The sequence below is a fragment of the Notamacropus eugenii genome, chromosome 1 (genome assembly GCF_028372415.1).
Source record: "Notamacropus eugenii isolate mMacEug1 chromosome 1, mMacEug1.pri_v2, whole genome shotgun sequence".
In the NCBI taxonomy this organism is placed as follows: Eukaryota; Metazoa; Chordata; class Mammalia; order Diprotodontia; family Macropodidae; genus Notamacropus; species Notamacropus eugenii.
Window position 1 is genome coordinate 512,164,108 of NC_092872.1, and position 15,163 is coordinate 512,179,270.

Sequence of the window (15,163 nt, forward strand, 5' to 3'; positions counted from 1 at the left end):
CTCAAGCCTTGACAAAGGCCAGCAGACACAGCATTCCAGCTTGAGCATTCAACCCTAAAGGTTCCCCTTTTGAGAGGTGTCCCTTGCCTCCCTCCCTCTATGAGAGGTCTCCTCTACTACAAACATCATCCACTTGTTCAGGGGAAAAGTCATCACCCTGAATGAAAGTGGAGAAAAGACATCACCAAACTGAGAGAGTGCCCACATCTGGGTTTGGGTCAGCTAGGGGGCCCTTGATATCAGCTATCCAGAGTCCCAGTTTGGGAAATCAAAAAGGTCTCAGGTGAAGCATCTTTCCCATGAGTGAGCCCCAAGGCAAGATATCAGTTTCCCTGATTATATACTGACAGGCTCAGAGCCAGAATTCACCAAAGCCTAAGTGACTCAGCACCTGATTGGCTCTGTGCCAAAAGGGTATGAAAACCTTCATGACTCAGCACTGGATGTGTTACAGCTATGAACTGGGTCAGAGTTCAAAGGAGTAAGGCATCTGGGATTGAACCTTCAGATGTTTACAATTTAACATGAGCCTAGGAAACTGAGATTGTTATGATCATGGATTGTGGGAAGCTGAACTCTAAGAACTCTAAAATCTTCTTTACACTAAATGCTCATGTCCCTTCTTTGAGACTTACTACCTTTGTGACCTTGGAACCAGGAGCTAGTTACATAAATCTCCCCAGGGCCTCATCTTTAGAATGAAGGCTTAGACTAGATGGCCTTCAAAGTCTCTTCAACTCTAGATCTATTATCCTAAGTTCCCACCCTTTCCCTGCTGCCTTATCTTCCTACTTATTACCCTGACCATCCTATAGCCAACATCCTCCCTTTCTTTTTCTGACCATATTTGCCTCTAGTGGTAGCTTTAATTCTAAAGCATTAGAAACCTTGGGGGTTTTCAGTGTGTGCTTGCTTCCTCTAAGGCCAAATTCCTGATGAACCATTCATTGGGAACCTCAATTCACTTGCCTGAGGTAAAAATATGCTCATTATGACTCTAGATCCTAGAGGGTGAAGGCAAGTAGTGAGTATATTTACAGGGAAATCTAATGCAAATTAAAATATGAAAAATGCATGAGATACAGTAAATTATTGTTAGCTCTCAATGTGACAGTCTCATTAGGGGCACAGAGCTAAAGCATATGAACTAACCAGAGAGTAATCAGTGATGGTATAAAATCAAGTGATGAATCATGTAGCAGCATTATGGAGTAAGTACTCAGAAGGAAAAAAAAGAAAGAAAATTGGGGTTGGAGGGTTATCTAAGTGTTTGAGGAAAGGTTCTTGGAGGATTTCTATCCCTTCACTTGATCTAGGCCTTATAGGAAAAGGCTGGATTTGGATGATGTCAAGAGGAAGGGAGGAGATTATATGCAGAAAAGGTAAGAGGTAAGGCATGAAGGTAAGATTTAGCACAGAGTGGGAAGGAAATTCAAGAGATAATCTAGTCCAGGTCCCTTGCCTTCAAGGACACTGTGATATCTCCATTCGTATGACAGCACATAGTAAATTGGACATAATTATGAAATGGAATGTTCTAATTAAATAAATATTCTGATTACCTAGCAATACTCCAAATATTCTAATATTTCCAAGAGCAAATCCAAAGCTTATCATAGGCTCATGATTCTGACCCATTTATTCTGGAAAAAAGTCTTTAAGGGAACAGCTGAAAATAAGCTCAGCTTAATACTGAATTATCCAATAAGTGTCACAGGCATATATAACAAGGAGTCCCTGAGGACACCAGAATTGAAGTGCTTATGAAACGGAAGCCAAATTGACCTCTGCTCATGGAAATCTTGCTCTTTAATATGGTTTCCAAATAATTTGCTTACACATTGGCCATGTCATTTCATTTGATCTTCGCAGCAGCTTTAGGAGGGGGGTTCTATTGTGATCCCCATTTTGCAGTTTAGAAAAATGAGGGAGACAGAAGTTAGGTCATTTCCCCAGGGCCACACAACTATTAAGTGTATATGTATAGGGATTTGAACTCAGGTCTTCCTGACTCCAGGCTCAGTGCTTTATCCAGGATATCACCTAGCTTACACTAGTAGGATATGTTATGTTTCACTTAATAAAGGAAGCTATTATTTACATAATAATTCACTATTATTTTACATATCTTAGGAGAATGCATTATTTTGTTGATCTTTCTTTAAAAATTATTTAATAATTGTCTACTTTTCTCAATTTTCCTTTGAATTAAACTTGCAGTTTCACACAATAAACTTAAAGGAATTAGTTATTTACTGGTGTGATTAATTTCTGCAACTAGTATAGTTAGCAAACTGTCCATGCCTTCTCATACCTTGTCATCCATGACCATGTCTACCGTCTATAGAGATTTGACGTTGAATTTCTTCCTTTGAATCTTTTAACAGTTCCTAGGTACCAGTTTAAACCATGGAAAGTGTTACCTGTTACCTATTTCTCTTGCTACATGGTTAGGTCAATCACTTCCCTTTACAGTCATATGAATTATGGATGACACCTTCTGCATTACTTCTCTGGTACAAGTGATCATTAGTAATACATCACACTCTACTGACAGCCATCGTCAATCTTTACATTTCCCTTTGGGCCAACAGCAATTTAGATTCTTCAGAGATTATAGTGAGTATGCCATGATTTGCAGTGACTAGAAATACCAGGAGAATTCGTGTCAAAGAAAACATGGGCTTTCTTGATGGAGGATGACTGTACAAATAGAGATAAATGAACTAAATGGAACAGTATTATATTATAAACACAATGAGTTTGAAGAATTCAAAAAATAATGTGGACAAATTTAAATGAATTGATGTAGAGTGAAGGAAACAGAATCAGGAGAACAAAATACACAATGACTACATTACCGTAAACGAAAACAATATTAAAAGGCAGATGAACTCAGATTAAATAACTAGTCTTGGTCTCAGAAGACAGATGATAAAACACTGTTTCTTCTGCTCAGCAGAGAGGTGGAAGATTATGGATGCAGAATGCTAAGTCCATTATCGCCCTTGGTTGTTTTATCTGTTGGTTTTGCTTTTAACTACTTTTCTCTAAAAAGGGAAGGCTCACTCGGAAAGGAGGGAGGTACATCAATAAATAATGATGGTCCAAAACCCCCAGAGTATCACAAAAATATATATGTAAATATGCATGTATGTGTGCATGTGTGTATATACATATACATATACATACATATGCACATTATACATATGTATGACTGTACGTACATATGTGCATGTACACATATGTATATGTAATGTATGCATAATGGGCACATTAGATGCAGTTTCTCAACTGTGATCTAACACTCTCACCACCTGTCTATTATTCTGTTCTGGACTCAGCTCATAACTCATTAGACAGCCAATGCAATTCTTCCAACTGTATGGCAGTATTTGGAAAACATGTATATTCCTGCATTTAGTTTCTCACCTATAGATTAGTTTGATCTCTTTTGAGTGGCTGTAGATCATACTGAGGAAGACTTATAGAGTTCAGGGTCTCCAAACAATTGACACAATGCTATCTGTGCACAGCTTCTGAAGAACTTCACCGCATATACATATGGGAAATACCTTTCATTTGGACTTTACAGAGGACATCATCTAAGATAGTGCTGAGTAACTTTGGTGACTATATCCCTGATTTTATACCTAGTTTAATATTGCTAGTGAGATCATTAAACAAAGGTATTTTATGGTTGAATCTAGCTATCCCGTATGATCTTACCACGTACATGGAAGACACACGGAGAAGAATCTTGATCTCCTAAGTTTTGTTTTTACCAAGCAAATGTAAATTAATAATTATATAAAAAATTAGTAATGGTTTATGTTCTATAATACTGATGCCTGTTGTTTGACTATGAAGATGCAGTCTATTGTGGACAAGAGTAGACAAAAGCCTGCCTATTCCTTTCTGATATTTTTATCAAGGACATCTTCTTTAAGTGCAAAAACCATTCTCACAAAGATTTTATGGATAAATAAGTAACATATGGATTAGTATTTACTAATAAAATACTTCACCGCTCTTTTATCATGTGTGGTTTATTTTCTCTGTGCTTTTGGAATCTTCCACTTACAGCTACCTTGAAAATGAATTCCTGAGGGCCCTTGAAAGTATTAACACTTAAAGCACAGGTTTTCTTTAAATAAATATGTTTGATCTGGTCAAGCTCCTCTTCCTGACTCCATTTTCTTGAGTACTACTTACATAGTGAATACTGACATGTGGAATACAGATAGTGGTTCTACTATTGAGGATCAGAATAGATCACTATAGAAATTCTGGTAGAGCTGTACCATTTCACTTTAATTTCTTGACATCATTCCTCTTCATTTAGGTAGGATCATTGGTAAGTCACCTTAGTTCTCTGAGCCTTGGTTTCCTCTTATGTAAATGACAATAATTATACTTGCAGTACCTACCTTACAGAATATATTTTATAAACTTTTAAGTGCTACATAAATTTTGGTTCTTACAAAATGTTGTTTAGAATGCTTACTGGAAAAAAATCATTTAGAAAATCATATGGCAGGCAACCAACAACATTCTTTTGAGAAATAGGAGTTGGTTCCTTGACTTCAGTTTGAGTGAACTGAAGGCCACAAAAATATGAAAGTTTTTAGTGAACTTTAAACAGACATTTGGGGAGGTACTGAAGCAATAGTGGAGAAGAGAGTGCCAGCCCAGAGTGAAGCTGCCTGGATTTAAGTCCTGACTCATGACACATGATGGCTGGACAACCATAAGCAAGTCACTTAATTTCTATGTTCCTTAAGAAACTCTCTAAAGTATAAGGTGAAAAATGGTTGCTGAGATATACACTGGTAGAGGGAATTTCCTCACCAAATGTCCCATACAACAGTGAAATCGAAGATCCAGGCCAAAATAAAAAGTAACTTTGCTTAAGTTACATCATTCACTGAGCCCACCACTCCCCAGTGGATACACTGAAAGTGATTCCTTTGAAGGGATATAGATATAGTTTCTCTGTTGTGGCATCTATAGAAGCTAAAAGAAGAAATACTCACAGTTCACACTTACATAGAACTTTCTGATTATAAAGTACTTCACAATAAATAATCTAAGGCAATCCTCATAATAACCCTGTGAAGGAAGTATAAGTGTTATCCTCATTTTATAGATAAGGAAACTGAGATTAAATGACTTGCCCAAAATCATACAGCTATCTCCTGTCAGTAAAATATAATATAAGAGGGGAGAAGAAAAGGGGGTGGGGATAAGCATTTATATACTATTATCATTGTCATTGAGTCATTTCAATTGTGTCTGACTCTCCATGACCCCGTTTGGTTTTGTTCATTTGCTTGTTGGTTTGTTTTTGTTTTAGGGTTGTTTTTATTTATTCATTCATTCATTTATTTTTAGCAATGATACTTGAATGGTTTGCCATTTCCTTTACTAGCACATTTTATAGTAGAGAAATTGATGCAAACAGGGTTGCTGATTTGTCCTGGGTCACACAATTAGAGAGTATCTGTGGCTAGATTTTAACTCAGGAAGATGAGTCTTCCTGATTCCAAGTCCAGTGCTCTATCCATTTTGCCACCTAGAGCAGGACACCATACAAATATATGGAATCCTAATAAAGCTGTCCCTGACCCCAATATTCTAACTTCCTTACGAGCTCCACAGTCCTGATTTAACCATACAATCTGGCTTTACACAGACTCAATGCAGCCACTGCCCCTAGCTAGCCATTGCCCCCAGATCCAATTCACATATTTGAACAGGTGTGTTCTTGTATTCAACCACAATCACATCATCCATTTAGCCCAAGGCAGGACCACAATACCTAACTGTTTATCTTGACCAGACAGGACCACAATAGCTAGTCAATCAGAAGGCAGCACAACCAGAATGTCTGATGACCAAATTATAGAAGAGACCCATCCCCTATTACCTAATCCCTTAACAAACCCCTCCTGCCTTTTTAATATTCATAATTTCTGTTTTCAGTATCATTGTACTACAAATTTCCTTGTATTGCCTTACTAAGTTGCTGGTTCCTCTTGGAACCTAGCCCCCTTCTGAGAGGTGTCAATCCTCAATAAATGCTTGTTCTTTTATTAGAGGTAGCCTGACTGAATTCTTTGAGATGGTACTATCATAATACACTATGAAATTGTAAAATATACATACATATATATATATGTATACATATGTGTATAAATATAGTGCCTGCTATGTGTCAGGTACTGTGCTAAGCATTTCTTTACACATATTATCTTACATTTATAAATATTATCTCAGAGAAAGATATGGCCCTGTGAGTCATGTGACATGGTCAACTTATTTCATCTTTTTTATGACTCATCCATAATACTGTTATAAAGGTTTCAACTGGGCAGCCTCTAAATTCCTTTCTAGCCCTAATATTCTCTAGTTCTTTGATTACGTGACTCCCAGGCAACTGACTTTTCTACAATGCTACAGCTGATTATTTCTAGTTGGAGATAGAGAATGAACACAAACAAAATAGTGCTTATAAAGACCAAATAACATAAAATAAATATAGGTGCATGAGTGCTGAAAGAATGAATAATATCTCTAATTTGAACTCTATGATGTAAATCTGGTGTCCTAACCAAGAAATGCTCCCTGGACAAAGGAACTTCTAAAGACAGGTTTTGCAGGAAGTGAAAGATGGATTGGCTGGTAGGCGAAGGCATGTTTGTTTTCTTCCTTTTGGGGGGGAAAGGGGACATGGAAAGGAGAGAAATCGGCCTATTCCTAGGATCAAGCCAAGAAGAAAAATCTGTTCCATTTAACCCCCAACCATGTCTTGTTTCGGTTTTTGGTTTTATGCGTTTGCTTTTCTCCAAATTCCTCATTTAGTTAGGCTGAATCTAAGGCAATTCTTACACCCCATCTGGGATGGGGAAAGCTGTTCCGGAGCACTCCACAATTGCCCAGCAATACTGTACCATATTGCCATTCCCCAGGACCCAGCAGTCTGAACTGCAGAGCACTGTGTTTGCTGAAATAGAACAGCATGACAGAATGGGCCTGTTTGGTGCCACAGTAAATCATAAAGACCATATGCCTGTGTTTGCGACCACCGTCTGCGTTCGTTCAGAAATGGGCACAAATCATTGCAATGACAGCCTGGTCATGACTGCAAGACCTCATTCGGCTCTCATCATAGGCCCATCACTCCCTGGAAGTTCCTCCAAGGAAGTCTCCCAGAGGGACACTTTTTACCCAGACAAATATATACATTGTCATTTTCTATTCCTTCAACCTCGGTTCTGATGTCATTTCACGGAAGACAGTTTTGACAATGTTAGTAATCAGAAGTCTGAATTTCAGTCCTGTCTCACCCACATACTCAACCATATTCTGTACTAGTGTCAGCTTAAAAAAAAATGACCCATTATTGTGTTAAGCTTCAATGTGGGTGGAGTTGAGTCAGAAGGATGCAGTATGGTATAGGGGAACAGTACTCTGACTCTGAAGTCAGAAGACTGTGGTTCATACTGTGATTCTGCCATGATTATTAGAGGAGTGAAGCTGGGCAAGGCACGGAGGTCTCTAGGCCTCTCAGTCTCCTCTTCTGTAAGTGACTAAAATCAGTAAGTTCTAAGACCCCACCCAGCTCTAACCCTCTATTGGTCTATGTGTCCAGAAGGCAAAATTCAGTTAGTAGAATACAGTAAACATTTATTAAGTGCTCACTGCATTGAGGACACTGGGACAGGCCTTAGGAAGATTCAAACTTGAGATAAGACATGGCAAAGCTTATAGTCAGGTAGAAAATTGATTGACTTGTTTTCTAAGGGAGGCTTACAATGAAGGTGTCCTCATTTTATTCTTGTAATAGGATATCCCTCACTTTTCTGTTCTCCTCATTTATTGGTTTTTTTCTTTTGTTCAGCATCATGAACTATGTGTTTGTCTTCCTTCACAAAAAATAAATCACCCATATTTGCAAACGTACGTGTCCCACTGGATCTCTGCCCCTATGGTGCATCACATCTTCCTTAGCATTCTGTACTTCTTTTATTTTTTTGTGATTAACAGTACTTTCTAATAGGACAATAGCAACTATTTCTTCAAATCCTCTTCCAATGAATCTATCCCATCCATAATACTTATACTAATAGTACCAACCATGGCTGATATTTATATAGCAAGGCTTACAAAGTTCTTTACATGTCCTCATTCAATCCTCACAACAGTCCTGTGATATCTACAATTATTCCCATTTTATAGATAGATAAACTAAGGCCTAGCAAGATAAGTAGGCTACCCAGAGTTATGTATCTAGTAAGAGTCTGAAGCAGCATTAGAATCCAATTCTATCTGACTCCCAGTCCACTGTTTTATCCACAATATTGAAATCTCTATTGCTCTAGAGAGATGCAGGAATTATCACAAAACCTTGTACTTGGCATGATATGTCACATTCTCCTTTTAATTGTATTTAAATCTATTCCCCTCCACTATTATCAAATCATAAACAGCGAAGACTGTTTTATTCCTTCTCAGTAAGGAAAACAATGTTTATCTTGTTTTTTTGAATGAGGTGCTAAGCTGAAGAAACCTCACTGATGAGGTAGCACTAGAGTTGTCTGACTATGAAGGAGGAATAAGATGGGAATGGAAGAGCTAGGTGAGCACCAGGCCCGGAGTCAGGAAGATTCAAGTTCAAATCTGACCTCAGGCTCTTACTAGCTTGTGACTCTGGGCAAGTCACTTAAGCCTGTTTGCCTCAGTTTTCTCATCTGTAAAATGAGCCAGAGAGGGAAATGGCAAAATACCCCCGGCATATTTGCCAAGAAAACCTCCAGTGGGGTCATGATAGGATAGGACTGAACAACATGGGAAAGGTAGGGAAGTGAAGGCATTGCTCCTGGGAAAGCACAATAAGCAAAGACTTGCTTGGAATTAAGGATGAACACAGCCAATACAGGAAAGAGTAAAGTATAATACAGAGGAAGAAGTCAGACCTAGAGCCTTAAGTTCTTGGGTTGAATCTGTCAATTACCACCCACATGTCTTTGTCCAAGTTATAGAAACCTCACTGGTCCTCAGTTCCTCATTTATAAAATGAGGGTGTTGACCTTGAAGGTCTCTTCTAGCTCTAAATCTATGTATGGTCCTAAAAGACCAGCAGAGATGGAATTAAATGTTGATATACCAGAAGACTGAGGTTCAAGTTCGGGTTCTTCTTATGTACTATTTGCATTTAGAATTCATTTTTCTCAGCTATAATTGAAAATGTCTAATTCAATGATCTGAGTTCCCTTCCAGTTCTAAATATCCGTGTATATTATATCATTATATCTCTATTAAATATCTGAAATTAGTGGTTGATGATCTTATAAAATTAGGATAAGATCACATTGTAGAAAGCCTAGAGTGTCAGTCTAGGTTAGCTTGGGAGCTTTCTTCTGTAATTAATAAGGAATCACAGATCAAATGGATAGACAGGAAGACATCCAGGAAAATAAGATCAGGAGAGAGAAGGGTCCAGGGCTCATCAATCTGCCTTCCACATCTCTCACATACACCCTGTTCTCTCCACATACATGGCTGTCAACCTAGCTCAGACCCTCTAGACTATTTCAAAAGTTCTCCTTGCCTTAAATCCCTCCCCTTTCCAATCCATCTTCTGCATAGTTGCCATAGTGATTTTCCAGTACAGAAATCTGAATGTCACCTTTTGTTCAATAAACTCCAGTAGTTTCCTATTATTAAGATTAACTAACTCTTCTAATAAGTATATAAAGCCCTTCATAACCTGGCTCCAATTTACCTTTCAAACCTCATTATACATTACTCCCCTTCACACATACTCTATGGGCCAAACTTTCATTTAATAACTCATACATGACCCCTCCCTCCTCATCACCTGTCTTCATGCCTCTGCACACATTTTCCCATGTAACAAGGATGGATTCCTTCTACCTTAGAATCCCAAGTTTTCTTTAAAACTCAGATTAAATGCCACCTTCTAGGTGAGACCTGCCCCAATTCCTCCAGGTATTATAATCGCCTTTCAAAAGTTTATCTTCTACATATTTAGTACACATTTTTAAATTTACATATTATTCCTTTACCCCTGCTTTAATAAAATCTGAATCCTCTGATGGAAAGAAAGGTTTCTTTTTTTTTTTCTTTCTTGCCTTTGTTTCCTATACCCCTAGTCCAGTGTCTGGTACATAAAATGCACTTAGTCTATGACTGTTGATTGATTAAACAGAAATCCCACCATAGTCATTCATTCATGTATTCATTCATTCAATGAACACAATTCCTACTACTATAGAGAAGATTTTGTTCTAGGTGCTACAAAAAAGACAAATTATAAAAGGCTTGGAGAAATTTAAGAAGAGAAAATGTCTACTCCATCTTTGACCCTGTTAATCCTTGACTCTTCACAAAAAGAATTGGAAATGGTGCCTGTGTTCCTATTCCATTTTATTGCATGTTACATATTACTTCTTTACTAGTCAGTAAATTTACAATTTAAAGTAAATCCTTAACAAAGCCCCTGAAATATTCTCAGCTTCTTGACTCTTCCTCTTTAAGATCTCAACCTCCATTAAGTTGACTCAGTGGACATAGTATTAGATTCAGTATTAAAAGACTTGGGTCCTACTTAAGATTCTGCTCTTCCCTTCCCTCCCCTACCCCATCCCCAGATGACCTTAGGGCTCTATCCTTCTTTGGACCACAGTTTCCTCTCTGTATAAAATGAGAAAATCAGATTAGTTAATTTCTAAAAATCATCTTTGATGACCAGAGTATACATAAGTTTTACATTACATTGAGATTGTTATTATGACCAGCATTTAGCATAGTGTCTAGAACATACTAAGCACTTAATAAATATTCTATCTATCTATCCATTCATCTCAGGTAACACTCATCCTGTATCTCTTTGATTCTTTGTGGCTAAACTCCTTGAAAACATCAGCCACAATAGGGGCCTCTACTTTCTCTCATCTTACGGTCTTCCTAACGCCTTACAATTAAACTTCTGACCTCATCATTTAATTCAAAGTTCTCTCTTCATATTTACCAATGATATCTTATTTGACAAATCCTATGGTCTTTTTCTCAATCCTCATTTTCCTGGATCTTTCTGCAGCCTTTGACACTTCTGATCACCATCTCTTCCTTAATACTATCCTTTACCTGGGTTTTTCAGACACCACTCTATCCTGGTTCTCTTCCCACCTATCTGACCACTCTTACTTCATTTCTTTTGCTGGATCTTTATCCAGGTCATGCCCTCTAACCATAGACATTTTGCAGAGTTCCATACTGGTCCTTCTCTTTCCTTCTCCTTTTATATTACTTCACTTGATGATCTCATCAGTTTTCATGGATTTAATCACCCTCTCTATTCTGATGATTCTCAAATCTACCTATCCACACTTAACCCTTTCTGCTGACTTCCAGATTTGGATCTCCAATTACCTTTAAGTCATTTCAAATTGGAAGTCCAGTACACATTTTAAATCCAACAAGTCCAAAACCAAACTCATTATCTTTTCTCCTAAACCCTTTCTACCTCCTTCTTTTCCCATTACTGCAGAGGAGTAGACCATCCTGCCAGTCCATTAGGCTCACAACCTAGATGTTATCCTAAATTCCTCAACTGACTTTCATACTACCATCCCCTGCTATATCCAATCTGTTGCCAAGATCTGTTGATTTCATCTTTGCAGCATCTTTCAAATATACCCCTTTTTCCCTCTAGCAAGCCCTAATTACCTCACATTTGGACTTCTGCAATAGCATGTTGATGGATCTGCCTGCCTTAAGTCTCTCCATTCCAATCCATTCTCCATTCAGCCACCAAAGGATTTTTATAAAGCACAGCTCCAACTGTGTCATTCACCTACTCAATAAACTCCATTAGATCCATATCACATCCAACAAAAAATACAAAGTGCTCTGCTTGGTGTCCAAAGTCCTTCATAACCAAGACCTCTTCTAGTTTTACATTTTAGTCCCATTCACCCACTTGGACTTAGCATACACATGCCAGCATATGTTGACCTTGAAGCTAAAACTGAGTTGCAATATGCCTTGATAACCTCTACAGATATTTTCCTTCCCTTGACGTTGTTGCAAAAGAGAAAAGATTGAATTTAAACATTTGCAAAATTTTGTTGCAAAGTGTCTGTTGAAAAAATTCTGATCTAGTGGCACCAACTCTTTCTATTCACCAAAAAAAGGCATTATATCTCTTGGCAACAGGTATTTCCTCTGGCTGTTTCCCATGCCTCAAATGTTCTCCCTTCTCATCTTCACCTTCTGGCTTTCCTGGCTTCTTTTAAATCTCAACTAAAATCCCATCTTCTACAGAAAGTGTATCACAACTTCTTTTAATTCTAGTGTCTTGCTCTTAATTATTTCCTACTTTTCCTATGGGACAGCAGGTTGGCACAGTACATAGAGTGCTGGGCCTGGATTCAAGAAGACTTGGGTTCAAATTCAACCTCAAACACTTACTAGCTGTGTGACCCTGGGCAAGTTACTTAACCCTGTTCACCTCACTTTCCTAATCTGTAAAATGAGCTGAAGAAGGAAATGGCAAACTGCTCTAGTATCTTTGCCAAGAAAACCCCAAAAGGGTCAAGAAGAGTTAGACATGACTGAAAACAAATAATAACATCTATCCTGTATATATCCTGTTTATACAGAGTTGTTTGGATACGGTCTCACTCAGGGTGGGGAATGTGGCCTTGAGGCCACATGTGGTTCTTCTTTGACTGAATCCAAACTTGACAGAACAAAGAGTGGTTCCCTACCCTTGGTTCTCACCCATTACATTGAGAACTCCTTGAAGGTAGGAACTGTCTTTTGCCTCCCCGGCATTTAGTGTGATGCCTGGCATATAATAGGTACTTAAAAGTGATTATTGAGTTACTGACTTGTCTCCCTTAAAATTGTTTAAAGAGTTATTCCAAACATTATACACAGGAACAGTTATATTATATGAGAAATGAATGTGAATGACTTAGCTATGCTCAGCAGTACAGTGATCCAAAACAATCCCAAAGGACTCATGATGAAAAATGCTATCAGTCTCCAGAGAAAGAACTGATCTCATCTAAATTCAGACCAAAGAATACTATTCTCCTCTTCCTTCCTTTCTTTCTTCCTTCCTTTCTTCCTCTCCTTTTCTTTCTAGTTTTCTTTCACAAAATAACTAATATGGAAATGTTTTATATGACTGCACATGTATAACCTATATCAGATTGCTTACCATCTCAGGTAGCGGGAAAAATGGATAGAATTTAGAACTCAAAACATAAAAAACGAATGTTAAAACTGTTTCCCATGTAATGGATGAAAAATAAAATATTAGTTTAAAAAAGGAATTGTTCTACTAAAAAAAAAACACAACAACAACAACTGATTTTTAAGGGAAATTAGCTCCAGAGCTTTCTTTTTCTCCCATAGAGAAAATTATTGCTTTTAAAATAACAATACTAATAAAAGAATGCATTTCATAATAAATGGAAACCACATATTTTTCCTCATGAAAAAGGTCATCTACTGGTTAAGAAAGATTGTTTAATCAAGGGAGAAATGACCATATTATATGCATGGTAAATTTTGTTTTCCCCTAAAGTATATTTGATGGTGTTCTAATGTAAAAATGGGGGAAAAACAGCAAAAATTTTTTAATATTTTTAAATTACTTAAGCAGCTGAGGAGCATGAGTTTTTTTAATGAGCCATTTTATTGTTAATTATATTTAGATCCTTGAATAATATCTCATTCATATACATCACCAGGGTGTAGAAGTGAGTTTGAAACAAACTTTAGTAAATGTTTAAACACCTTTATTTTTCTTGCAATATGGTCAAGAGAAGGAGAATTTGTATTGGAATTTGTCAAGGCATTCATTATTCTTCACTTTGCACTTATTTTTAACCTTAAGGACAACACATACTGGCGTATGTATACAGGGTCCAATGCCAGAGCTTTCCAGGATAGTGAAATATCTATTCATGGAGAGGGAAAGAGAAGAAGCGTAGTGAAAAGTGAAATGATGGGAAGGGGAAAGGCAGGAACAAAAGGAAATGTGAGTTAAGTCCAATAAAAGGGGGGAAGAAAAGAAAGGGGAGAAGTGGAAGGGAAAGGAAAGACAGAAAAGGAAGGTGTAGGAAAGGGAGGAGAGGGAAGAGAAAAGCACAAGCTCTGGTAGCTCCAAACGAGCTTTGAAGGACCTGAAAATGACCTATTTATGTATCATCTTAGAACCAGTCTAGCTAAACTTGGAAAGGCTCATCACCAGTGGTTTAGACACAAGGTTATTAAGGTTTGAGCCACATTGAATCATCTAATAAAGCACAAGCTTTTGTTTGTGGAAGTGATGCTTAACTCTGTAATATTGACAAAACTCTCCCCTTTGACCCAGCAATACTGCTTCTAGGATTATATCCCCAAGAGATCATAAAAATGGGAAAGGGTCCCACATATACAAAAATATTTATAGCTGTTCTCTTTGTGGTGGCCAAAAACTGGGAATCAAGGGGATGCCCATCAATTGGGGAATGGTTGAATAAATTATGATATATAAATGTAATGGAATACTACTGTACCATAAGAAATGATGAACAGGAAGACTTTAGAGAAGCCTACAAAGACTTGTATGATCTGATGCTGAGTGAAAGGAGCAGAACCAGGAGAACTTTGTGCACAGCAACAACCACAGCGTGTGAGGATTTTTTCTGGTAGACTTGGAACTTCACCGCAATGCAAGGACTTAAAAAATTCCCATTGGTCTTTTGAGGCCAAATTCCTTCCACATCCAGAGAAAGAACTATGGAATTCAATCACAGAATGTAGCAGAGCATTTTCTTTTGTACTATGTTTTGGTTTGTTATATGGTTTCTCCCATTCATTTTAATTCTTCTATGCAACATGACAATGGTGAAAATGTATTTATTAGGAATGTATATGTAGAACCTATATAAAACTGTCTGATGTCTCAAGGAGGGAGGAGAGATGTAGGGGGGAAGGAGGGAAAAAATACCTAAGTTATATAGTAGTGATTGTGGAACACTGAAAATAAATAAAATAATAAAAATAAATAAATAAAAATATTGACAAAACTCAAACTCAAGTTCAACTTTAACCTTTGCAGTGAACAATAGAACACTGA

General features: G+C 37.5%; 1 protein-coding gene across 1 annotated transcript in view; it reads right to left on the bottom strand.

Moving 5' to 3' along the window:
- The window catches only part of DOK5 (docking protein 5), a 146,843-nt gene that overhangs the window by 7,809 nt on the left and 123,871 nt on the right, over nt 1–15,163 (bottom strand). The gene's annotated exons all lie outside the window — the stretch shown is intronic.